The sequence below is a fragment of the Neovison vison genome, chromosome 12 (assembly GCF_020171115.1).
Source record: "Neovison vison isolate M4711 chromosome 12, ASM_NN_V1, whole genome shotgun sequence".
Classification (NCBI taxonomy): Eukaryota; Metazoa; Chordata; class Mammalia; order Carnivora; family Mustelidae; genus Neogale; species Neogale vison.
In genome coordinates, this window is record NC_058102.1 from 19,527,729 (window position 1) to 19,553,824 (window position 26,096).

At 40.1% G+C, this 26,096-nt stretch overlaps 1 protein-coding gene across 3 annotated transcripts in view; it reads left to right on the forward strand.

Moving 5' to 3' along the window:
• WASHC3 (WASH complex subunit 3) overlaps positions 1-23,296 on the forward strand; it is a 122,334-nt gene extending 99,038 nt beyond the window's left edge. The window contains exons 8-10 of one of the 3 annotated variants that reach the window (XR_006381434.1): positions 14,404-15,371; positions 21,825-21,908; positions 22,888-23,296. The gene's annotated coding sequence lies outside the window, so the exon portion shown is untranslated. Of the gene's footprint in view, positions 1-14,403; positions 15,372-20,694; positions 21,909-22,887 lie in introns of all 3 variants that reach the window. The other 2 variants (XR_006381433.1, XR_006381432.1) reach the window with 2 other exon arrangements.
• The last annotated feature ends 2,800 nt before the right edge of the window (positions 23,297-26,096 follow it).

Below are 26,096 nucleotides of genomic sequence, written 5' to 3' on the forward strand. Positions count from 1 at the left end.
GTCTTTTCACTACTGTATCCTAGCACAAGGTATAGATGCCAGACATATAATAGATAGGAACAAAAATTCAAGTGAATGAATAAATAAATTATATATATAAAGCATTTGGCACACTGTGTTCAATAAATGAGGGCTATTTTAAGTATTTTAAACTATTTTGTGGAATCCTTAATAGAGGTTTCATTCAAGCCTGACCTCTGTCCATAGTACTGGGAAGCCTTTACTGGACAATCTTCACTTCCTGAACTAAGACCGCCAAGAAGCTGTGTCCAGTGGCATTATGGAATTACTCCTTTGGCCTTGACTAGAAAGGAATTAGTGGTAAGGTCATTGTGCCAAAAATCTAGGAGATTAAGATTCATGTCCTAACTTAACAGTTTCCTACTTATGTGATCTTATATAAGTCATTTTATCTCTTTGAGTCTATTACTTCTATTGTAATTTGAATAGTTAGGATTGAAAGATCCTCTTGTAACATTGGCTTTCTGTAATTTTGCAAATTATGTCATAACTCTTTGTTCCTGAACATATGAAAAAAATTTTTTTGTTTTTGTTTTTTTTGTTTTGTTTTGTTTTTTTGTTTTAATTTATTTTTTATTTTCAGCATAACAGTATTCATTGTTTTTGCACCACACCCAGTGCTCTCTATAATACCTACCACCTGGTACCCCGACCTCCCACCCCCCCACCCCTTCAAAACCCTCAGATTGTTTTTCAGAGTCCATAGTCTCTCATGGTTCACCTCCCCTTCCAATTTCCCCCAACTCCCTTCTTCTCTCTAACTCTCCATGTCCCCCATGCTATTTGTTATGCTCCACAAATAAGTGAAACCATATGATAATTGACTCTCTCTGCTTGACTTATTTCACTCAGCATAATCTCTTTCAGTCCTGTCCATGTTGCTACAAAAGGTGGGTATTCGTCCTTTCTGATGGAGGCATAATACTCCATAGTGTATATGGACCACATCTTCCTTATCCATTCATCTGTTGAAGGGCATCTTGGTTCTTTCCACAGTTTGGCGACCGTGGCCATTGCTGCTATAAACATTGGGGTACAGATGGCCCTTCTTTTCACTACATCTGTATCCTTGGGGTAAATACCCAGGAGTGCAATGGCAAGGTCATAGGGAAGTACTATTTTTAATTTCTTGAGGAATGTCCATACTGTTCTCCAAAGAGGCTGCACCAACTTGCATTCCCACCAACAGTGTAAGAGGGTTCCCCTTTCTCCACATCCTCTCCAACACATGTTGTTTCCTGTCTTGCTAATTTTGGCCATTCTAACTGGTGTAAGGTGATATCTCAATGTAGTTTTAATTTGAAACTCCCTGATGGCTAGTGATGATGAACATTTTGTCATGTGTCTGATAGCCATTTGTATGTCTTTACTGGAGAAGTGTCTGTCCATATCTTCTGCCCATTTTTTGATATGACTGTCTGTTTTGTGTGTGAAAAAATTTTATGGCTTATCCCTCATGTATGTAGCATGCCTATTACACACACACACACACACACACACACATGCACACACACACACAGGTGTATGTATGAGTCAACAGTACATGTTATGAATTTTTTTATCCAATACAGGAACTTTTCTTCTCAAATAAAAAAATTCCTCTCTCCATTTATACCTTTTTTGGCAATTCCTGCATGAGAATTTTACATTTAAATCTATCATCCACATTAGATTTTAACTGAGAAGTGTTCTAAAAGAAAGACTTGATTAAGAAAAACTAATAACTTATTTTGTCCATTTTATCTCAATGTAATTTCCTCCTTCCACACTCATCCAATTTTTCTTGTTTGTGCCAATTATTTTCTATTTCTTAAATATTTAACTGGTTAAACATATGTATATGCCTTGTCTACCTATATAAAAAGATATATGACCTACTATTTGCCCTGCATCCTGCTAGGGAATTCTCTAGTTCTTTAAGCAATACTCAAAAATTATAGATGAGGAACTGAATTTAAATGCATAAGTGGTGCAAAGTTCAAATCACAGTCATTGATGGGGCCAGAATTTGAAACTGGGTCTGTCTCATCAAAGTCATTGCTGTTTCCACTCTATCTTGTCTTTCACATAGCTGCTTGCCTTGTCAAATTACCAACAGATTAAAAATGTCCCTGGGAGCAGACCTCTTTATTGTGTGTGTTTTAACCATTTCCCCACCCCCAATCACACACAGAGCATTGTGAACATAATAGGTGCTAGAAAATGTATGTCGAGTAAACAAAAGGAAAAAAAGGCATATTGGACCTTCTTCAATTTTGTGGCCTCGTTTCTCAGAGTGAGTGAGTTATTTATTTATTTATTTATTTAGGATTAAAATAGGAAGTGCTAAGGTTATCACATGAATACAAATCATGCAGTTACGACAAGTGCCAAACTGGCTTGAAAGGACGAGGGAAGTCAAACTTACTCCCCTCTATTTCTTTCCCAGCATTCAGTGGGCCTGAATGTGAGGATTCTCATCCCATGGCAGCCTGAGTAGATAGCAGCATGCAGCAGAGCACTGAGCACAAGCACTGTGTTAGCAAGGGGTAGGGATCTCTAGACCCTTTCAAATTCTACACCAATGAGTTTTCTCTGGCCTTATGGAAGTATATTTTAAGAGAAGTTCTTTGATATTATTTGTACTTGCATATGTTTTGAAGATTACAAAAGTCAGAGATTGAACAAAGCCATTATTTCTGATCATGGGGTTGAAAGAGTTCATACTTAAATGGGGGTGATAAATGCAGTTTTGGAACCTTCTTTCCTGGACACTCTTGAAAAATAGGTAGTCATGAGTAATCTAAGAATGTGACATTAAACTTTGCTCTTGTATTAGGCAAGTTAAGCTTATAGCTGTAACAAGCGATCCCAAACTTTGAGCTTTACACAATAAAGGCTTATTTCTCATTCATGCAATAATGGTCAGCCAGTGATCCCCCAAATAATATCTCAAGCTCCTTCCCTCTTGTAGTGCACCTGCTCTAGATATTCAGAATCTCCTCTACTAAGCTTCAGGCTGAAAAAAGAGTGTGGAAGAGTAAGCAGAAAGTTCTTATAGGCCAGGTCTCAATATATATCATTTCCTACTCACATTCCATTGGCCAGAATTCAGCCATATGGCCACACCTAACTGCAAGGAAGGCAAGGAAAAGCAGTCTAGCTGAGTGCCTAATAAGAAGAGGAAATAGGGTATAGGGAAACACACAGTAGTTTCTGTCCCGTCCTAAATGCACACTTCCCATCCAGTCTTATGGGGTTAGCAGTGTTCCCTGTACAGGGCAAATAAATGGTTGCTCTTTTACAATTAGTACATCTGATGTAATCTAATAACCATTATCTGAGACCTATATAGTGCACAGTCAAGTGCTAATTGTGGGCTGTGATAAATAAGACATGACTTCTGCCCCTAAGAATTTTGCACTAAAACTGAGCTCTCAACTAACTAAAATTGAGAAGACTAAATTAAGAATTAAATAGAGGTGAAACTGTTTTTAGTATATATTTGATTTTATGCCTGTCTGCCCTAACTTTAAGCCTCTCAGGACGAAGACCTCATAACACATCTTTGTGGTCTTTATTCAGTGTCTAGCATACAGCAGGTATTTTAGAAGTGTTTTTTAAGAGAACAAAATAAAAAACTATGTTGAAGGAGTGCAAATAATTATGTGTTGTTATAAGTTGTGCCCTATACAACTCTAGGAAGTGCAATTCACATTGTGGCCATTGTGAATGGCTCTTCTTAGAGCTGCATTGTATACAATCTGCACATCTCTATGTGACAGCCCTAGTGTAAAGAGCAACCCAAAAATTCATCCAGGGGAACATGAAAATTGAACTGGGCTTTGAGATGCACAGAGAATTTCTACATATGAAGAAAGGAAAGAAAGGTGTTCCAGACTGAGGAAAAGAAGCCCATCCAAAAGCCCAGAGTTCTAGAAAGACAGCTGGTAGCTCAGGTATCTGAGAGTTATGCTGAGTTAGGGAAGTAGTGTATAAAAGGTGAATTTACTTTGTTGCTCAGTAGTGAAGGGTATTGATTACCACATTGAGAATTGTGAAGTTTTTTTGGTAAACATTCTGGACTTACTGTTGTTTTTGGAGAACAGAAATAATGTGTGCCCACTCATGGTTTAGGGAGATCATTCTGATCTTTATGTGGAAGATGAACTGAAAAAATGATGGGCAAGGAGATTGTGTGGGAGACACTACCACACTGCAGCTGAGAAATGATAGTTAACTAGGACGATGACAGAGTGGATAGGAAGAAGAGGACAAAAGGACTTTGTGGCTTATTGGCTGCCCCAGGTGATAGAGAGGAGTAAAAAAATACTCCAAGGTGATGTGGAAGATAGTGTGGACAATTCATAGCAGAAAGAACAGGAGTTTTAGAAAGGAAAATTATGTGTTTAGTTTGGTATCTGTTGCATTTGAGGTGCCAGCAGGATATCTGTATAAATACCAAGAAAAAAGTGAGATGATTTCTGAACTATCAGCTCATGGCACTGGCATGAGTATACAGAGCAATGGTTCTTAACGGGTTGTGTGTGTATGGGGAAGAGGGAGATTGGTCTGGCTTACCTATCACTGAGTATGAAATAAACTACCACACAAAGCTTAACACAACCGCTTATCTTGCTCATGATTTTGTGGGTCAGGTTGTGAGGAAGGACTAGATAGGCTAGGTACTTTTGTTCTACATGATCTTAATTATAGAGGCTGAGCCTGGAAGGATCCACTTTCAGGGTGGTTCTTTATTCATGCATGGTGCCTCCAAGCTCCACACATGAGGTCTTATCATTTGAGGTGATCCCTATGGCTTGGGTTTCTCATACCAAGGTGGTCTCAGGATATCTGATCACACTTCTTATAAGAGGAATTTAAGCTGCCAGATCAGTAAGAGCCATGCCTAGAGCTAGCACAGTGTTACTTCTGTTACATTTTATTGGTCACAGCCCTAACCACATTCAAGAACTTGAGAAATAGATTCCACCTCTGGATGGGGAAAATGGCATGGACACATTACAGAAGGATATGTGGGATGGGAAATATTTTGGGGCCATCTTTCAAAAATACTATTTGCTACAGGGATGTCCATCAAAGTCATCTGAAGGAATTTTTCAAATTATGGCTACTATGCTTCCAAGGTTTTTTAAAAAATTTTTGGGTTTTTGTGATTTTATTTTTAAGGACCATTTTTAAGGACCTCTACACCCAGCATGGGCTCAAATTCATAACCCTGAGATCAAGAGTCACATGTTCTACCATCTGAGCCAGCCAGGTGCCCCTACTTCCAAGTTCTAAATAGGTTATACAAGAAATTCCGATACTTATCCTTGACTAAGACCCACTGGTATAAAACAGAAAGAAAAAGTGCTCAGAAATGAAATGTAAAAGGAAGAACAACTCTGAATAGGGAGCTCCTACTGATAGACCAGAGATGAAAGAAATGAGCTTGAGGCATGGGAGCCAGAGCAGGAGAGAATTCAAGGAGGGTGCAGTCAGAAGCGCCAAATGCTACAGAGGTAGTGAAAATTAGAAGTAAGCAGAAGTTGCTGTATTTGGCTTTAAAATCTGTCTAGGCATCTCTGAACTCTATTGCAGTTAGGGTTGGAATGCCAGTTCTGAAGCTTTCAAAATTAGTCTGCAGCTAGAATAGGTTCCTTTTGCAGTCAGTCTACTGAGTCAAGTATAGAAAGCACATCAGGCAAGGACTTGAGAGAACTAAGTTCATATTTTGACTTAGCTGCATATTCACTCTGTGAACCTATACAGGTCACCCAGTCTCTCTGGGCTTCAGACTCCTTTGCTCTGAATTCTATATTAATATTTAAATCACCATATTCTGTTCTTATTTGCATTCAACAAATGTTTATTTTCTTGAGATATTTTTTAACAAGACTTGAAAATACTCTCTCTCTCTCTCTCTTTTTTAATGTGGTATTACTTGGGACCAGAATAAGGGGAAACATCTGCTTTTCTTTTTTTTTTTTGACAGAAATTCTAAATATTTATAATTTACATGAAAAAAATTACAACAGTAATACTGGGTTTCTTTCAAACGTGAAGGAAGAGAGAAGGTTTTGCAAATGAAAATGATAGAAACCACCTTAGTAGGAAAGTAATCTGAAGATGGTGTTTGCTCAGAATGACTCAAAAAAGTCCCCAAGTCCTTGCCTTCACCAGGACATCCTGTTAGATAGGTAATATAAGAGAGATGTAGGTTGATAAACTCTCTGCAGAGTGCTGTCAGATGGGTTACGATGACTGGGTTTGCTTCATACTTCTCCATCCCCTACCGAATGAAACTAGTGAGACAGTGGTATAAGCCTAGATGTTCCTGGATCAGCAGTATCCTTCCAACCCAGCCCCCAGCAGGGCTCTCCAGGCATCTGTTTTTAGCTACGCCAAGGCAGCTGGGTCTTAGTTTCATGAGGATCTTCTTTCTTTGTAGTCTGATTCTCAGTGCTACTTTGGGAAACCCTGAAGATGGGGGGCCAGCTTAGCTCCAATCATTAAGTAAATTACTAATCAGCCCTCCCACTTCCAAATCCAGACCTTTTTCACTTCAGCCTGTTTCCTTCCTCTATCCCCCTACCTACTATTCGCTGCTCATTCCCCACTCGATGTCTTCTTGTTCATATTTTCCCTTTCTTCTCTTTCTCTTTCCTTTTCGTCTTTCTGTCTTTCCCTTTATCATATCCCAATCAGAATTCAGAGCCAGGCTAAATTCTGCCTCTCCTTGGAGCCTCACCTGCCAACTCTACCTGTGAACCTCCCCATACAGGCATGAGTTACCCACTAGGCAGGCTGAGTATGTGCTTACAGCATTTGTAATCAGGGGCCTCAGCCATCCTACCCCCTACCCTCACCCCACCACACACACAAACAGAAACCTCAGCTTTAATGAATGTATACAGAATTTTGAAATGGGAGAATCTAAAAAAAATTTATTTTAACTTTAGCATATATAACCTTTGTGGCATTTCAAGAAATAACATTTGTTATCTGTAGGGAGAGGCACAAAGGGAGTACTCTTTTCTTAATCTATACTGATCTTTCCTCTGAAATTACATTGCACTTATTGTGTTCTCCATAGACACTGGCATTTAATTGTATATTGTCACGTGTATGACCTAGTGGCTGAGCACGTGGATTCTGAAGTCAGACTGATGTGTTGAAATATTGACTGTGACACTCACTAGCTCTGTGACTTTGGGCAAAGTATTTGTGATAGATAATCTCCAGTCATAGCTGTCATAACTCCTTCCCCCTTGCCACTCCTTCATTGAGAAGTGAAACTTGTTTCCAATTCTCTTAAATTTTGCTGGGCCAGTTACTGGTTTGACCAACAGATCATGGGAGAAATGATATTCTAAGACTTCTGAACCTGGGCCTTAAGAGAACTGAGAGCTTCCATTTCTTCCCTCTTGAAGGGTTCCTTCTTAACAATGTATCTTCCATCCCAGGAGAGACAATGGAGGAGTACAGTTGTCCTCTGGTGGATAGTCTCAACTGTCAGCTGATATCCAACACCAATATCAATTGCTCACCATGTGAGCAAGCAATCTTGGATGTTCTAGCTCTGTCCAACCTCCAGATGAGTGTAGTACCAGACAGCCTCATGTGGAGCAGAACTGCCCAGCTGATCCAGGCCAACTCAGAATCATGAGACATAATAAGATGGTGTTACTTCAAGCCACTAAGTTTTGAGTGGTTTATTATATAGAAAGATAATTAAAACAGTATTTAACCTTACTTAGATTTGGTTTCTTCCTCTGTAAAATGGAGTCAATAATGGTACCTATTTCATGGTATTGTTTTCAGGATCGAATGAGATTAGTGGTAACTGCTTAGTGATATTACCATTATTATTATTTTTTTTATCATGCAAGGAAGGCTCTGTCCCTAGTTATAAGAGTTCAAGAATCAGAGTGCACGGGGTGGGGGAGGGCAGGGGAGAAAAGGAAGGTGTAGGAAATAAATGGAACTACTATTTATTGGGAACCTACTAGATTCCAGGCCCCATGCTAGGTGTTTGTATATATGCTCTCCCTTACTCTTGACAGAAAACTTGTTAGGGAGATATTATTATCCTTATTATAGAGTGGAGGCTCAGAGAAATTAATCTACCCAGAGTATCACAACCAGGACATAACGTAAGTGAGCTTCATAGTGGGCTATGGGACATTTTTTTTTTTAACCTTCCCACGCATTTTGGACAGAGGGGCTTCCTGAGATCTTTAAAAATGTAATTTCTGCTTTTAATGAGAAATTACATATTCATTGGGGAGGGTATGTGCTTTGGTGAGTGCTGTGAAGTGTGTAAACCGGGCGATTCACAGACCTGTACCCCTGGGGATAAAAATATATTATATGTTTATAAAAAATAAAAAATTAAAAAAAATTTTTTTAAAAAGAAATTACATATTCAATCAGATTCTAATCAACTCAATATTCTGCCTCTGATGGGAACACTGAGGAAAACTCAAGAATATCCTCCAAAGTCCTTCACTTCCATTAATAAATTATTACAAACCTAGCACCGAGGAATCTAGATAAATCTTTCATGAAACTAGTTATTTTCAATTTGTATCACTTCTCAGAAAAACAACTTCCAGGCATGTAAATTTGTACTGCCCTTTATATTTTTCCTAAAATACCACCTTTAGCCCTCTAAAAAGTGCTTCCCCATTAAGCCTGTATATATTACTGCTTGATTTGTAAATGAGAAGTTAATGTATCTTTCCTCACAGAGCCTGTTTCCTTGGTAAGGTCAGCACAATACTGATAAGAAACCCTATACTAGGCCTCTCAAACCAGGCCTCTGAAATTCTGGCTGAAAGCTCACAACAGATCTGGGTCCAACAATAAAATCCTCCTCGAATCTGGGAGCACTCAATTCACTCCTGCCTTCTCAATCTTTTAAGTGTCTCCTTCCCATGCTCCTTCTTTTCCTTTCCCCAGTTCCTTGCAAAATCTTGTTCCAAAATGTCAGTCAACCATCAGCTAATGGGATCAGAAATTGCTTCACAATCACAAGACCTCCTCTTCCCCAGCCCAGGGGTCCCCATTACCATCCTGTATCCCAAGATGACCTCCAGCCACCATGACATAAGAAGACATTTCAGAGCAGCTTTATAAATGGAAAAACTCATTTGTTATTTTTTCAAGGGACCAAGAAAAGAAAATGTTATGAACAAGGAAATTGTTGGTGGGCCACTGGCTGAGATACTGAAATTTGAACATTGAACAATTAATTTGATAATATAAACAGGTTTCGTTATACAGATTTTAGGAATATGATATGAATAGTCTGTTGTTTTGAATTGTAGAAAGTTCCTCGCCCTACTGCACCCCCACTCCTACCCGTTCTTACTATGACTTGGCATTCCCCCACTTACTATTCTACTCTGATGTTGTCTCCATCTATGCCTGCTGTTGGGAGTGCAGATGAACTCTGCACTTGGCTTCATGTGGCTTCCTTGACTACACTTATTCTGACTTTTATTCTGGTTTCCTATTGTGTTTCTGACACACATTTTTAAGGGTTCCATTACGTTGGGCTTTTTTCCCTACTTTCTCCAGAAAAATTGAATTTTCAAAGGAATATTTAAATTTTTTTTTGTTTAATGTTTCTCTTCAGTTCTTTGTCCTGTTTCACAATTATAGCCATGTAATCCATAAGGAATCTATTAATATGTAAGAGGCTTTGGAGCTACCAGATGTGTGTGTGTGTGCATGCATGTGTGCACACATGCACACTGTTTTTTTTTCTCCTCACAGAATCTGGCTGCTGCCAACCACTGATTTAGGAATGTTTAGGGGTATATGCCAACTCAATCAAAATCATTTTGGTACTGTGAACCCAACCACAGTCTCTGTAGACCAGTGGAATTTATTGCTTGCTCCAGTATTAAGTAATAGTACCAACAACATTTTGAATAAAGAAGAGTCTGATAAGATGGGAAAGAATGTCAGGATAATTCATTTTGATCATAAAATAATGCTTGTTCTGGATTGAAATATTAAAGGCACAAATAATCTGATGGTCCATGATTGCCTTCCCTTGACCTGGTATAGGAATATGATTCATAGCTTACTTCAGGATTGAGGATTCATACAAAGGCTGCTATATACACATCCCTGTTTTCATTCCACAAATATGTATCTAGTACTGATTATGGGCCAAACACTAGCCAAGGCATTGGGGCTGCAGTGGTGAACAGTGGAACACAATTCCAGAGGTGCCTGTGTGGCTCAGTCATTAAGCGACTGCCTTCAGCTCAGGTCATGATCCCAGGATCCTGGGATAGAGCCCCACATTGGGCTGCTTCTCCCTCTCCCTCTCCCCTGGCTATTGTTCCCTCTGTAGCTGTCTGTCTCTGTCAAATAAATAAATAAAATATTTTTTAAAAAATAAACACAATTCCTGCCACATGGCATTTTCTGAAGGAAGATGTCTTGGCTGCATAGAGTACTTGCTGTTAAAACATTTGAGGCATATGTATAATAAAGTGATAGTGAAGCTAGAGTCCTACTGAACTATGTTCTGATCCAGTCTATACCACTCCAAGCTATTTTATCTTGAACAATTTATGTGGCCTCACTTCAGATTTTAAATTAATAGAACTTACGTCATAGGGTTATTGTTGAGGGTTAAGTGAAAAAAAATCTTTGTACAGCTTTTAGCAAAGTGCCTGGTTAAGAACCAGTAATAGTTGTAGTAGTAGTAGTAGTAGTAGTAGTAGTAGTAGTAGTAGATGAGAGCCACACTGGCCTTCAGCAAAGAAGGGTAAATTTCCTCATTCTTGACACAGCAAGTTCATGGAACCAACCATCACTAGAAAGTCGCAGATCTAGCCCACCCTGGAGACTCTTCAGTTTGAGGGAGAGAAAAAGAAAGTGTTGCCCAATGCTCAGATCCACATCCTTTGCTTCTAAATCTACAGTTCCTCCTACTGCTCGTGGAAAGAAATGTAGCTCCTTCCTCCCCAGGAGGGTAGTTGCCATCTCCACTGTGGTGAGGATCCTTCACACTACCTGAGCCATGACATCTCAGACTCCGTAAGATGCAGCCCCCCTCATCATTCCTGAGATCTTCTACCAGTCACTGGGCCGGTAGAAGCATACCATGCTATGATATAGACTCTTCCCATCCACTCTGCCCCTTCTGTTTCAGCAGGATGCCCACCCTGCTCCATATTGAGCCTAATATGGCAGATCTAGAACTTCCAAGGCTGTTGGGACCTTCAGGACTCACAAGAAATCCATCTTTCTGATGGATCCTGGATTGTCTTTCCCTTTGGGACAACCCTGATTTCAAACACTTATCTCCAAAAGAGCACTCAACAATTATCACATGGCTGCCATGTGCCATGATGCCATGATGCCCTGACAACATGATTACCATACCTAACCAGATCTCTCCCAGAATAGTCACAATGTTCTCCTGGGCACAATGAGGGCTACTGTGCACAAGATATCATGCAGAGAAGAAAACTGCTTCCATTTTGTTCCTCTGCTCCTATGCTTCTTCAGAGGCTATGTCTTCTACCCAGCAGGAGAGAGCAGTTTGCTTGATTTCCATCCTAGGGATCTAGGTGCAAAAAGAATCTAGGTGCAAAAAAGAATCCACTGTAGTCAATCTGCCCACTCCCTTCCCTATGAAGAGGGCAGGCACAGAAAATTTCCCCAGATCCTGCCCAGCTCATCTACCTCTAAGGGGCCTCACAATAGCTAGTATATGGAAGGAAAACAAATTTAAATGAAATTTAAATAATAATTATTATTTAATAATATTTAATAAATTTAATAATATTTAATAAATATTATATAATTTTATAATATAATTTATAAATAAATATAATAAAAATATATTATTAATAATATTTAATAAATTTAATATTTAATAAATATTATTAAATAATAATAATAGTGTTATTAACCCAATAGTGTTATTAACCCAATAGTTATATTAACTATAATAATAGTGTTTTTTTTTTTAAAGATTTTATTTATTTATTTGAGAGAGAGAGACAGTGAGAGAGAGCATGAGCGAGGAGAAGGTCAGAGAGCGAAGCAGACTCCCCATGGAGCTGGGAGCCCGATGTGGGACTCGATCCCGGAACTCCAGGATCACGCCCTGAGCCGAAGGCAGTCGTCCAACCAACTGCGCCACCCAGGCGTCCCAATAATAGTGTTATTAACCCAAAACGTGAACCTCCTAATAATAATAGTGTTATTAACCCAATACTTACTGAATGCCCAATTAACTACATGGTGCCAGAGGAGAGACAAATCCTAGCCATCCTCTTGGTAGTTTAGCAAGATGCTGGCTTAGCAGGTCTATGCTAGCTTGAGGGAAGAAGAGGCTGATGTCAGAGGCTAATCTCTAGAGGCTCTGTCTTCAACCAAGACTGTTTCCCCAATCAGAAAATTTCCTGTATCACACAGTATACCATATGTTCTCTGCCATCCTTATAAATCCATAGAGTAGTACAGGGCAGGGTCCTTTTCTTGGAGCCATTTCCCAAGGGCATCCAGCTGTGGTCAGTCAAGCACATATCTCTCTGTTGGATGATGGCAGCCAAAGGTAATCATGGGTTCTGCAGTGTCTTATGTGGAAGCTTCCCCAATAAACTGTACTTTGCTTTCTGCATATCACTAGTAAGGAGTGTTTTTCTGCCACCGTGACATGACAGCATCAGACCCCAGGAAATTAGCCAGCATGCAGGTGTGAAGTCACAAGGTCTCTGTATACAAGTAGTTAACAGTTTCATGGAAAAGAACTCAAAGGTGATAATAAATGCAGTACATTTATAGACATTTGATGTAAGAAGGGACTTTGACAAGCTGTCACTGCACCCCCACACTAGGCAACAGATGATAATCTTAACTAAGATGCATGCTTCTGCCTACATTAGCAAAGTCCTTGGAGGGTCATTCATAAGGGGGGCCCACACTGGTTCCTGGACCTCACTTTCACTCTTCAGGGAAAAAAGAAGTTTCCATGGATGACTGTATCTAACAAGAACTTGCACTAGGAGCAAACACAAAATGAGGCTATATTCACTAATAAATATAATAATAATAATAAAGTCACTAATAAGGGAACTAGTTTACTAATTTTTGTGGAGAATAAACCATCCACTCTTTATTCACATTGATTCATTTAAGAAAGTTAACAGAAAATATTCATTTACCCACAATATATTTATACCTAACATGAGCCATCATTCCAAATGAATGGAAACATGGCCATTAGCCCTTTGAAGTGAGATGGCAAATGTAGGGAAATACTCAGTCTGGGATTGCTGCGTTCAGATTAGGCCTTACACATGAATGCAGAGCTGGAGGCTGGAGGGCATGCTGAACTTGGACTTATACACCTCTCTTAGTCTGTTTGTGTGGGTGTAACCACCCAGAGGAAGCGGTGCCATACTTTCCTTTCACACATAGACACTAGCCACCCACAAAGCCTAAAGGAGTCCACTTTTCCTCATTCACCTGCCTGAAAGGGCTCCTTTTATAATTGGTATAATTTGTATGTGCTACAGGTGTGTCACCTTTCCCCAAAGCCTGTCATGACTTGATAGTTCTAAGGGCCAGTGGGGTATAGAGCCCCTGACTACTAATAGCTTGAACCATCCATCCCCATTCAGAAATGACAATTTCAGGGCGCCTGGGTGGCTCAGTGGGTTAGGCCGCTGCCTTCAGCTCAGGTCATGATTTCAGGGTCCTGGGATCGAGTCCCGCATCGGGCTCTCTGCTCAGCGGGAAGCCTGCTTCCTCCTCTCTCTCTCTGCCTGCCTCTCTGCCTACTTGTGATCTCTCTCTGTCAAATAAATAAATAAAATCTTTTAAAAAAAAAAGAAAAATGACAATTTCATAAAGACCTTGGATTTTTGGATTCTGGTCTTCTCCCATTGTGTAACCAGGAAGCTTTAGAGAATAACTGATCCTACTCATCAAGCTTGGTTTTTTTTGTTTTGTTTTGTTTTTTGTTTTTTAATAATGGAATCTTTTTGAGTTATTTGTAGATTCACACGCTGTTGTAAGAAATACAGAGAGATCTCCCATCCAAGTACTAACCAGGCCCAACTCTGCTTAGCTTCCAAGATCAGACAAGATTGGGCACATTCAGGGTGGTATGGCCTCTGAGAAACAAAGTGAAGGTTTTAGAGGGGAGAGGGATTGGGGGGATGGGTAAACCTGGTGGTAGGCATTAAGGAGGGCATGTATTGCATGAAGCACTGGGTATGGTACATAAACAACAGATCTTGGAACACTGAAAAAATAAAATAAAAAAGAAATACAGAGAGATATACTATGTACACTTTACCAAGATTTAATTATTTGAAACAACATTTGTTGAACAATTTTTCTTTGCCACCCATCCAGGACAACAAAAATGCCCGAAATGGGATTCCTGAGCTTCTGTGCCTTTAAGTTCTCATGATGAAGACAGACACAAAATATCTCTTTAATGAAGTTCATTGTGCAAACTGCCAAGACGGAAGTGAGCATGTTGGAGGAAGAGTCCTGGGCAGTGCCTTTGGGGATGATTAGAAGTTTTTCAAGAGAAATGGGTATTAGAGGGGCAATCTGGGCAGAGAAAACAGCACGAGCAAAGGCTCAGAAGTATGAAATAGCCTGGTGTGTGCTGGGAGCCATTCAAGTAATTCATCATGGATTGGAACAAAAAATTCAAAGAAGGGAGTTCAGAGGCATCTGGGGAACGAGAAGGGAATGTTGTGTGATCCTGGCCTCCCACATTCTGTGTGGGGGAAATGAAAAACAGATGGGAAATATGCTCCCAAACATGGCCCAAGCATGGCTCTAGGAGGAGGAGGAGGAGAATCTTGTTCCTGTTTGAGGGGCCCACAGAGCCCTCATTTCCAATGTTTGGACTATGGCCCACTTCCTTCTGCGACCTTCACCCAAGGCCAAGGGCAGGAAGTCTAGCTCATATCTTTCCTCTTCTGCAAAAAGGTGGCAATTGGAATGAAACAGAGTGCCCCCCTCTATCAATCTGAACTACCACATGAGGAAAAGTACCTTCACCTCTCCTCTGGCATGAAGTTTACCCAGAAGTCCTGTAAGGACCCTGTGAAGGACACAGAAGGTAGTTGATAATGCTGCCGGAAAAAGTGGAGAGTAACTAAAGTGGGGTCTGTAGGGCAGACGACCTGAGCTGGAAATCAAATGGGAATCCTATCCATACTCCAAAGAAATAGACCACCCCCAAAAGCTGAGATGAGGCCAGTTTACCAGGACTCTAGGCGCTGACTGAGCTGAGAAACAGCAGACCTGGAGTATTCTAGCCACAGATGTCCACAGAAGGTGCCAGTAGAGCAAGGAGTAACCAGGTAAACAGGGAAATAATTTCCTCAAAGGTGGGACGGTGAAAATCCAAGGAGTAGCATGCATCTGAGCTCCCACCTGCTCACCTCCACAGTCATACAATAAGCAAATGTTTTTACAGGCATTTTGGAGGAGAAGTCAAGGAAGGCATACTGAGATACTTAACTGTAAGTTTCCTTATTACTCAGCAGAATGGGGCTCCTAAGGAAGATTAGGTAGTTTACAGAAAAATAAGAAAGTCTCATTTTCTTGGAATGAATGAGTATGTTGTGTGTAAACAACCCCCCTATATATGGCTTATGAAACCCCCCAATAGGATTTTGGGTGAAATAATTCTCTTTTAATGTGGAGTGACAGGGATTCTGTGCTGTTTGGTGACTTCTGAATCATGCCATATGCTCTGCAAATACTAAAATATTTTAGTATGAAGAAGAGATGAGTTACTTTCTCACCTGTTCTTGATCCAAAATGTGGCAATCCTGGTACATCCCCAGAAAATGGGGGATGTGGCTTTTATAAAAGGACTGGGGCAGTTTTGGATCTGTGAACTGGTTTGTTTTAGAACAACCTGGGAAGGTGAAAGATAAAGGAGATACAAGAGAAAGCAGTATGTGTGTAGATAGAATCTGGAATCTGAGTAAGAGAAATGTATCTTCCTGCTCTGTGTCTCCCTTTATCCTCACACCACTACCACACCCAGTGGTACCAGATGTGTGAGGGTCTTCCTGAACCAGGAAATTCTGTGACACCAGCTGGGTGCCCTACAATTCAAATCAATTCTGACACTGTCTACCTGAAGACAGCATCAGATCCCACAGATTAATGGCTCAGTCCCACAAGACAGCCTCCACCAACACCACTGTAGATGCTGACCCAAGTCCAGATTGTCACCTGTAGTCCTAACCAACAAGCTGTAGGTCAGAGGTTCGCACCATCTCCTCCTCAGGTTTGATTAATTTGCTAGAGTAGCTCACAGAACTCAGAAAACACTTTCCTTACTGTTTACTGGTTTATTATAAAATTATATGATAAAGGTTACAAGTGAACATTCAGAAGATACACATAGAGCAAGGTACAGGGAAAGAGCTGGAGCTTCCATGCTCTCTTTGGGCATGCTACTCTCCCAGTCGTCCAGGTGTTCACCAATCCAGAAGATCTCTGAAGCCCCATACTTTTTTTTAACACATAATCTATTATTTGTTTCAGGGGTACAGGTCTGTGATTCATCAGTCCTACACAATTCACAGCACTCGCCATACCATATACCCTCCCCAGTGTGCATCACCCAGCCACCCCACACCCCTCCAGCAATCCTCAGTCTATTTCCTGAGATTAAGAATCTCTTATAGTTTGTCTCCCTCTCTGGTATTGTCTTGTTTCATTTTTCCCTCCTTTCCCCTATGATCCTCAGTCTTATTTCTCAAATTCCTCATATCAGTGAGATTATATGATAATTGTGTTTCTCTGATTGACTTATTTCACTTAGCATAATACCCTCTAGCTCCATCCACATCATGGCAAATGACAATATTTGGGGGTTTTCAACGGCTGCATAGTATTCCATGGTGTATGCGTGTATCCCCCACATCTTCTTTATCCATTCAGCTGTTGATGGACGTCTAGGCTGTTCCCATAGTTTAGCTATTGTGGACACATTGCTGTAAACATTCAGGTGCATGTGCCCCTTTGGATCACTACTTTTTTTTTTTTTTGCCTTTATTTTTTTTTATTTCTTTTCAGTGCTCCAGAATTCACTGTTTATGCACCACACTCAGTGCTCCACGCAATGTGTGCCCTCCATAATACCCACCACTAGACTCATCCAATCCCCCATCCCCCCCAAAAAACCCTCAGATTGTTTCTCAGAGTCCACAGTCTTTCATGGTTTGTCTCCCCCTCCAATTTCCCCCAACTCCCTTCTCCTCTCCAACTCCCCATGAACTCCATGTTATTCCTTATGCTCCACAAATAAGTGAAACCATATGATACTTGACTCTCTCTGCTTGACTTATTTCACTCAGCATAATCTCTTCTAGTCCCATCCATGTTGATACAAAAGTTGGGTATTCATGCTTTCTGATGGAGGCATAATTCACTGTATATATGGACCACATCTTCCTTATCCATTCATCCGTTGAAGAGCATCTTGATTCTTTCCATAGTTTGGTGACTGTGGCCATTGGTGCTATGAATATTGGGATACAGATGGCCCTTCTTTTCATTACATCTGTATCTTGGGGGTTAAAAACCCAGTAGTGCAATTGCAGGGTCATTGGGAAGCTCTATTTTTAATTTCTTTTTTTTTTTTTTTTTTTTTTTTTTTTTTTTTTAAGATTTTATTTTATTTATTTGAGAGAGAGAGAGACAGTGAGAGAGAGCATGAGCGAGGAGAAGGTCAGAGGGAGAAGCAGACTCCCCATGGAGCTGGGAGCCCGATGTGGGACTCGATCCCAGGACTCCAGGATCACGCCCTGAGCCGGAGGCAGTCGTTTAACCAACTGCGCCACCCAGGCGTCCCTATTTTTAATTTCTTAAGGAATCTCCACACTGTTTTCCAAAGTGGCTGCATCAACTTGCATTCCCACCAATAGTGTAAGAGGGTTCCCCTTTCTCCACATTCTCCACACGTTGTTTACTGTCTTGTTAATTTTGGCCATTCCAACTGGTGTAAGGTGGCTCAATGTGGCTTTGATTTGACTCTCCCAATGGCCAGTGATGATAAACATTTTCCTATGTGTCTGTTAGCCATTTGTATGTCTTCATTGGAGAAGTATTTGTTCATGTTTTCTGCCCATTTTTTGACATGATTATCTGTTTTTTGTGTGTTGAGTTTCAGGAGTTCTTTATAGATCCTGGATATCAGCCCTTTGTCTGTATTGTTATTTGTGAATATCTTCTCCCATTCCATGGGTTGCCTCTTTGTTTTGTTGGAACAGTCAACAAAGAAAAGCTTTTGTTGTGCAGAAGCTTTTGATCTTGATGAAGTCCCAAAAATTCATTTTCACTTTTGTTTCCTTTGCCTTTGGAGACATATCTTGAAAGAAGTTGCTATGGCCAATGTCAAAGAGGTTACTGCCTGTGTTCTCCTCTAGGATTCTGATGGATTCCTGCCTCACATTGAGGTCTTTTATCCATTTTGACTTTACCTTTGTGTATGGTGTAAGAGAGTGGTTGGGTTTCATTATTCTATACATAGCTGTCCAATTTTCCCAGCACCATTTATTGAAGAGACTTGTCTTTTTTCCACTGTATATTTTTTCCCTGCTTTGTTGAAGATTATTTGACCATAGAGTTGAGGGTCCATATCTGGGCTCTCTACTCTTATCCACTGGTCTGTGTGTCTGTTTTTGTGTCAGTACCATGCTGTCTTGGTGATCACAGATTTGTAGTAAAGCTTGAAATCAGGCAACGTGATGCCCGCAGTTCTGTTTTTCTTTTTCAACATTTCCTTAGCAATTCAGGGTCTCTTCTGATTCCATACAAATTTTAGGCTTGCTCCAGCTCTTTGAAAAATGCCAGTGGAATTTTGATCAGGATGGCATTGAAAGTATAGATTGCTCTAGGCAGTATAGACATTTTAACAATGTTTTTTCTTCTGATCAATGAGCATGGAATGGTCTTCTTTTTGTGTTTTCTTCAATTTCTTTCATGAGTGTTCTGTAGTTCCTCGAGTACAGATCCTTTACCTCTTTGGTTAGGTTTATTCCCAGGTATCTTATGGTTCTTTGTGCTATAGTAAATGGAATCAATTCTCTAATTTCCCTTTCTGTATTTTCATTGTTAGTGTATAAGAAAGCAACTGATTTCTGCCACATTACTGAATTTCTGTAGGAGTTCTAGTAGTTTGGGGGTGGAGTCTTCACATGTCATCTGTGAAGAGATAGAGTTTGCTTCATTGCAAATCTGAATACCTTTTCTTTCTTTTTGTTGTCTGGTTGCGATTGCTAGGACTTCTAATACTATGTTGGACAAGAGTGGTGAGAGTGGACATCCTTGTTGTTTTCCTGATCCCAAAGGGAAGCCTGCCAGCTTTTTACCATTGAGACGATAATCGCTGTGGGTTTTTCATAGATAGATTTTATGCAGTTGAGGAATGTTCCCTCTATCCCTATACTTTGAAGCGTTTTAATCAGGAACGAATGCTGTATCTTGTCAAATGCTTTTTCTGCATCAATTGAGAGGACCATGTGGTTCTTCTTCTCTTATTGATTTGTTCTATCACATTGATTGATTTGCAAATGTTGAACCACCCTTGCAAACCAGGGATAAATCCCACCTGGTCATGGTGGATAATCTTTTTAATGTACTGTTTGATCCTATTAGCGAGGATCTTGTTGAGAATCTTAGCATCCATATTCACCAGGGATATTGGTCTGAAATTTTCCTTTTTGGTGGGGTCTTTGCCTGGTTTGGGGATCAAGGTAATGCTGGCTTCATAAAAAGAGTCTGAAAGTTTTTCTTCTGCTTAATTTTTTGAAACAGCTTCAGGAGAATAGGTATTATTTCTTATTTCTTCTTTGAAAGCTTGGTAGAACTCACCAGGGAATCCATCAGGTCCTGGGCTCTTATTTTTTGGGAGGTTTTTGATCACTGTTTCAATCTCGTTGCTAGATATTGATCTATTCAGGTTGTCAGCTTCTTCCTGATTCAGCTTTGGAAGTTTATAGTTTTCCAGGAATGCATCCATTTTGTCTAGGTTGCTTAACTTATTGGCATATAACTGTTGATAATAATCTCTGATGATTGTTTCTATTTCCTTGGTGTTAGTTGTGATCTCTCCCTTTTCATTCATAATTTTAGTAATTTGGGTCTTCTCTCTTTTCTTTTGAATTAGTTTGGTCAATGGTTTATCGATCTTATTGATTCTTTCAAAAAATCAGCTTCTAGTTTCATTGATGCGTTCTACTGTATCTCTAGTTTCTATCTCATTTGGATCACTACATTTTGAACCTCCATACTTTTGAGATTTTTATGGAATCCTCATCATCTAGGCATGACCAATCATTAACTCCATTTCTAGTCCCTCTCCCTTCTTCCAAGCTTGTAAGCATGGCTTGGTCTTTCTGGTGACAAGCCTGAAACCAAGAGTCACCTCATAGAACAAAGACACCGCTGTCACTCAGGAAATTCCAATGGATTTAGGAGCTCCATGTCAGGAATGGGGGTCAAAGACCAAATATTGACAGAAAAGATGCTGCAACTGCTTTGATCACTTAGGGTATTGTAAGAGTTTTAGGTGTTCTTTGCCAGGAACCTGGGGCAGAGATCAATACACTTTTTTTTTTAATTATCTCATACCCTGGGCTCTACTATGTCTTCTCATTTTAGGACCCAGGCTGGAAGAACAGTCCCTACACGGGACATACCTGGAGAACCAGCCAAACCTTAAGATAAGTCTTATACTTTCTGCCTACATGATGAATGCCATATTTACTCACATTTCATTGGCCAAAGTACATCACATAGTCACACCCAGTGAGGTAAGGACATGAAATCTTCCCATGGGAGGTACAGTTAATCACCTGACAGTGGACAGGGAGGAGTGACCAGTAACTGAAAAAAAAATTTCCTAGCATGATAATAAACACTGATTATAAATAAAATAGAAAACATGGGAAAGAAGAGTATAAAAATTACCTGTAATTCTATTATTAACACCATGATGTATTTCCTTCCAGGCTATGTGTCTGTGTTTTTGGTTGTTTTGATAAATTTAGGATTACATAACATATGCAAATATATACCTGCTTTATAAGCTGCTTGTTGATATAGAATTATATAATGAAAAATTTCCCTCACAAAAAATCATTCTTTTAAAATATCACCTTAATTCCCACACAATTTTTGTATTAGTTTGGATAGGCCAGGTTTTGTAACAATAACAAAAAATCTCAACTTTTTGCATAGCTTCAAGTCACAAAGGTTTATTTTTTCTTTTTTTTTTTAATTTTCAGTTAGCCAACATATAGTGCATCATTAGTTTTTGATGTAATGTTCAACGATTCATCAGTTATGTATAATACCCAGGGCTCATCACAACCACAAAGGTTTATTTCTTATTCAAGCCACATGCCCAGTGCAATCTGACATAGCAGTTCTGCTTATCTTGATCATTCTGGGACCAAGCCAAATAGATCAGCTACCATCTCAAATGTATCTGGCTATTGTGTAAAAAGGAAAAGAGAAAACAGGAAAACGTGCATTAACTGTTAAAGCTTCTGTCCCCAAAGTTTTCACATTTTATTAGCCAAATCAAGTCACGTGGTGCAACATGTATTTTTTTTTAAATGGACACAATATTTTGCAGACCCTCCAATCAAGAGGTTAAGTCTTATTTTTCTACCCCTTGATTCACCTTGGTCATATGACTGACTTTGGCTAATGGGACAGTAGCAAATATAATGTAAGTATAGGCTTAAAATGTCCTTGTGCTTTGAGACTTCTCTTAATGCTTTTAGAACCACCCAAGATTTTCATAGAGGATGACAGATCACATGGAGAGAGGCACCATGCTCTTCCACTGTTTCAGCTATCCCACATAGGTAAGTGAGGTAATTCTTAACCATCAAGCTCCATCCAGCCTAGACCAGAAGAACCATCCAGAACTGTCAGAATATAAATGTCAAAAGTATAAGAAATTACATAGAGAAGTATTGAACCATAAGTCATCATACTTCTTCTGTAATTAAGAGAAAAGATCACAATAATTTTAGTGAGTTAGAAAAGAAATGCAAAGTCAGACTATAAACAGACTATGAACTTTATGAACAGACTTAATATTGAGGCCCTCTATATCCACACGTCCCATCCCCACTGTTTTTTCATACCCTGATCTTTGAAAAAGCTTCATTTCCACCAGATGTCATGAGACATAGTTTTGTCAGTCAATGAATTGACAACTGTTCTCATCATTTGGGGTGGTGGAGTGGACCCCAAACCCAGTCACATTCGTTTGCTTCCAAGCAGCATACAATCCTATCTATAACACATTTTCAGGTAAAGCAGCTGAGTGACAAAACAAAGTTCTCATGAAACCCACTAACTCACCACCCATTGGGCTATGTGCTCCTATGTTATGGGGGTCAGTTGGTGCAGGAGCATTGCCTACCTCTAAGACAGATGTGGAACTTGCAAGAAAACACACAAAAACTGCTGATGTCAAACAAGTTATGAGGCAACATTTGCCAGTGCAATCTGTGTGTTGCGTCTTCTATAAAAAAAAAAAGTCAGCAAAGGAAAGAAATGGAAACCATTCCCCAATGGGGACAACCTCTCCTTGCTCACATATGCTTGAGCTGGGACAGTGGATACAAAAGTGGATGCGGGGGTGGAGGGATGCCTGAGAAGGAAGACTGGAAAAGGGGTCAGCTCTTGTACTTAGAATTTGTTGCTAGAAAACAGAAGAGCTGTTAGATGGACACACCCCCACACCCCCACCCCATAGAGCTGTTTTACTCCTCTAAGTCAACCCGGAGTTTTTTGATGTAGTTACTCCATCGTAAAATTTCATATCTTCTTAAGATTCAACTTCAGCTAAAGACCCTGAAGAAACAATGCCTCCTTTGAAAGAATTGAAGAGTCCAGAAACTTCTAGTTTCAACCAGCAACTGTCTAAACTGACAACCTGCTCTGCAGCCTGATGGATGACAAAGCTTCATGGACTGGGAGAGAATTCCATGTCAAGAATGTCTGCTTCTGAGAGCTAGTTCTGATTGCCCTCATCCCCATTAACAAAAACAGATGTGGGCTCATGAGCCAAGTAAACATTCAAGGCCAATATATGTTCCTTTCCACCAATCTAGTTTGGCACTTCAATATGAGCAAATAGTCTATGAAGCAGAGTGGAACTTTTCGGTAACATTGGTGTCAAGTGACAGGACTCACATCTGTGTATTAGGTGAACTGTTATATTAAACATCTATGGAATAGACTCTGTTTCATGGGGAATGATTTGAGCTATGATTAAATCTACTGACATGGACTAGTTATTCTCTAATAACTGAGTTTGAATCCTGGTTCTGTTGCTTACTATCTATGTAAACTTGTGCAAGTCATTTAACTTCAGTTTCTATCTCTAAAATGAAGGTTTTAATAGCATGTTATCTCCTACCCTGTCGGCACTAAGCATGAAAAATGTGAGCTCATTCTAGGATTATTCCATGACACCAGAGGAAGTAGAATCCAAGAAGGCTGGGTACCTAAATCTATCTTCATTCATTCTTTCATCAAATATTACTGAGTACCTACAGTGTGATGATGAAAGACATAACTCAATACCATCATGGAGTTTATGGTCTCCTGGTTCATCCGCCACCCTGGATGTGACCCTTCGATATCACTCAGCACCCTGAGCATGGTGCTTCTCAAAGTAATTTGAACATTAGAATTACCTGGTGTTCTAAGGCCACATCCTGCTGAATACCCTGGGAAGATTCTGACTTCCTTTTCCTCACTGGCAAAATAGGGAGCAAAGCAATCCCTACCACAATCTTTTTGCGCATTTCAAGAGAAAGAGTTTGGAAACCATGAAGCTACTTTCCAGTGTATGCCATCCAGACTCTCTCTGGGGGTTCAGAGAAGCCAGCCGAGGACCACTCAGCCTGTGTTCTTATCTCAGTGTCCTCTTACCCACCTCCCCTCTTGGCACTCTCTGGGGACATGAGTCAGTGGCCACCTGCCCCCATTTTAACCTAATGAGCTAATGGAGCTCAGACTGAAACCAGGCTCAAGTCCACCACCAAGGTGGACACCTGTATTAAATTCTATGAATGCCTATTATAAGGCTTCAGAGAGCCATTCAGTGGCCATACCCGGTGGTTTTCAGGGCACAGCACTGCCTTCCCTTCTCACCTGCTGAAATTGGAGATAAACCCAAATATTAGAGTGGTGAACAGCAGGGAACTTAAGAAGAATTGAGTAAGTTTTCCTCACCCAGCCCCTGTCCACCTTTCAAGCTTTATCTCCCCCTTCCCCTCCTCTTCCTCCATACATCCATCAAACCTCTGACTACCTCTTCCCTTTTCTTCAGTAATAAAATCCTCCAGTTTTTAACTGGCCACAAAGCCATCTAGAATAATGACTACATTTTCCAGCCCCTTTCCTACTGTGATCAATGGAAAGTAAGCAGAAATGTCAAATGGCCACAGCTGGGAACCATCCTCCCTAAAATAACTGACATGTGTTTTGTCCCTTTTCTATCTTATCCTGTCCTCCATCCTGCTGCTTGGAATGTAAATGTAGTGGCTAAAGCTTTAGCATCTATTTTGGATGTTGGGAACAAGACTGCCCATCAGGAGAACTGGAACAGAAAAGGAGCTTGGAGCCCTGAGCACGGTGGAGCCAAGCCTGTAGCTTGGTCTTGAATTATCAACCTCTAGACTCATATGTAAGAAAAAAAAAAAACTTCTATTTGAAGCCACTGTTATATTGGGTTTCTGCTACTCACATCCAGAATGAGTCCTAATTGATAAAATGCTCAGAGTGGGATTTTGGAGTTAGACTGCCTAGGTTCTATCCCTTATGAGCTCATAGACAGAGGTAATTCGCTTTACTTCCTTGCCCCAGCTGTTAAATGAGAATGCTAAAAATAGCGCCTACCTTCTAGGTAAAAATGAGCTAATACACATGAGGCTTGAAATATGTAAAGCCTGGCATGTAATAAGCATCTAGAATAAAGGTACGCCCCAAAGTAGCAAGATTGAAGGTTATTCTTCTCTTGAATCAGGCATAGGGTTTTTTAGTGCTGCAACAATGGCAATAGTGCTACTAATAATATCTTTAAAAGTTTATAGAACACTTTGCAGGAATCTTTTCAACATAGCTATGAATGACATATTATGACTTGCATTCCACAAAGAAAATGAAAGTCTAGAGAAGTTTACTATCATGCAAAGATCCACAGCTACTGAGGAGCTGTGACAGGACTCACATCCAGGTCTCTAACTCCAAATTCCCTTCATTTTCCACAAAGCTTAAGTGCAAGTTGTTGTATTGCTACTCATTTCTATCAGGCCCTGAACACGTGATTTTTGTGAAGGGACTCCCAGGCTCTACTTTTCTATTTGTAAAGAATCAAAACAAGTCCGCAAATTCCCTGTGTAAGAAACTTTGTTTTCTGGTCCCTGACAGCTAACACAAAAAATGTTAACCTTCAAACATACTTTGAAAAAAGGGATCCGATCAGAGCTCAGCTCAACAATGGGAGTAGAGGAAAAGCCTTGATCCACCTTGATTGCAGTTGGGTTAATGGGGCCTGAGTCGGAGTGATATTTTAGGCTCACCCTAAAAGGGGCCAAAGAAGAGTCAAGCATCTGGGACAAGGGTAAGGATCCACGACAGTGCATGTGTTTTGAATTGGAGATTCTTTGAACAGAAGCAATTTGGAAGCAGGACTAGAAGCTGCTGCTAACTGGAACATTGTAGCCATTTTCCGTGTTCCCTGAGGGCAAGGCCAGTAGCTCTCATCTCTTTAGTTAGATGCTAGGAAGAATTTGCTCACTCTAATGATTGTGAAAGGCAGACACAAATCCGGCTGCAGAATACTGTTATCTGTGCAGATTTGAAAAAGTTAAAGGAAAAAAATCTTTCACACACAGAGGATATGGACTGAGCCTCACCCTAGCAGAAAACAAGAGTTGAGTGCAAACAGTAAAGGTGTAACGGTTCTGAGCAGTGAACACAGACCTGAGTACAAATCCTGACTTACAGGTTCAGTGATTTGGGCTCACCTC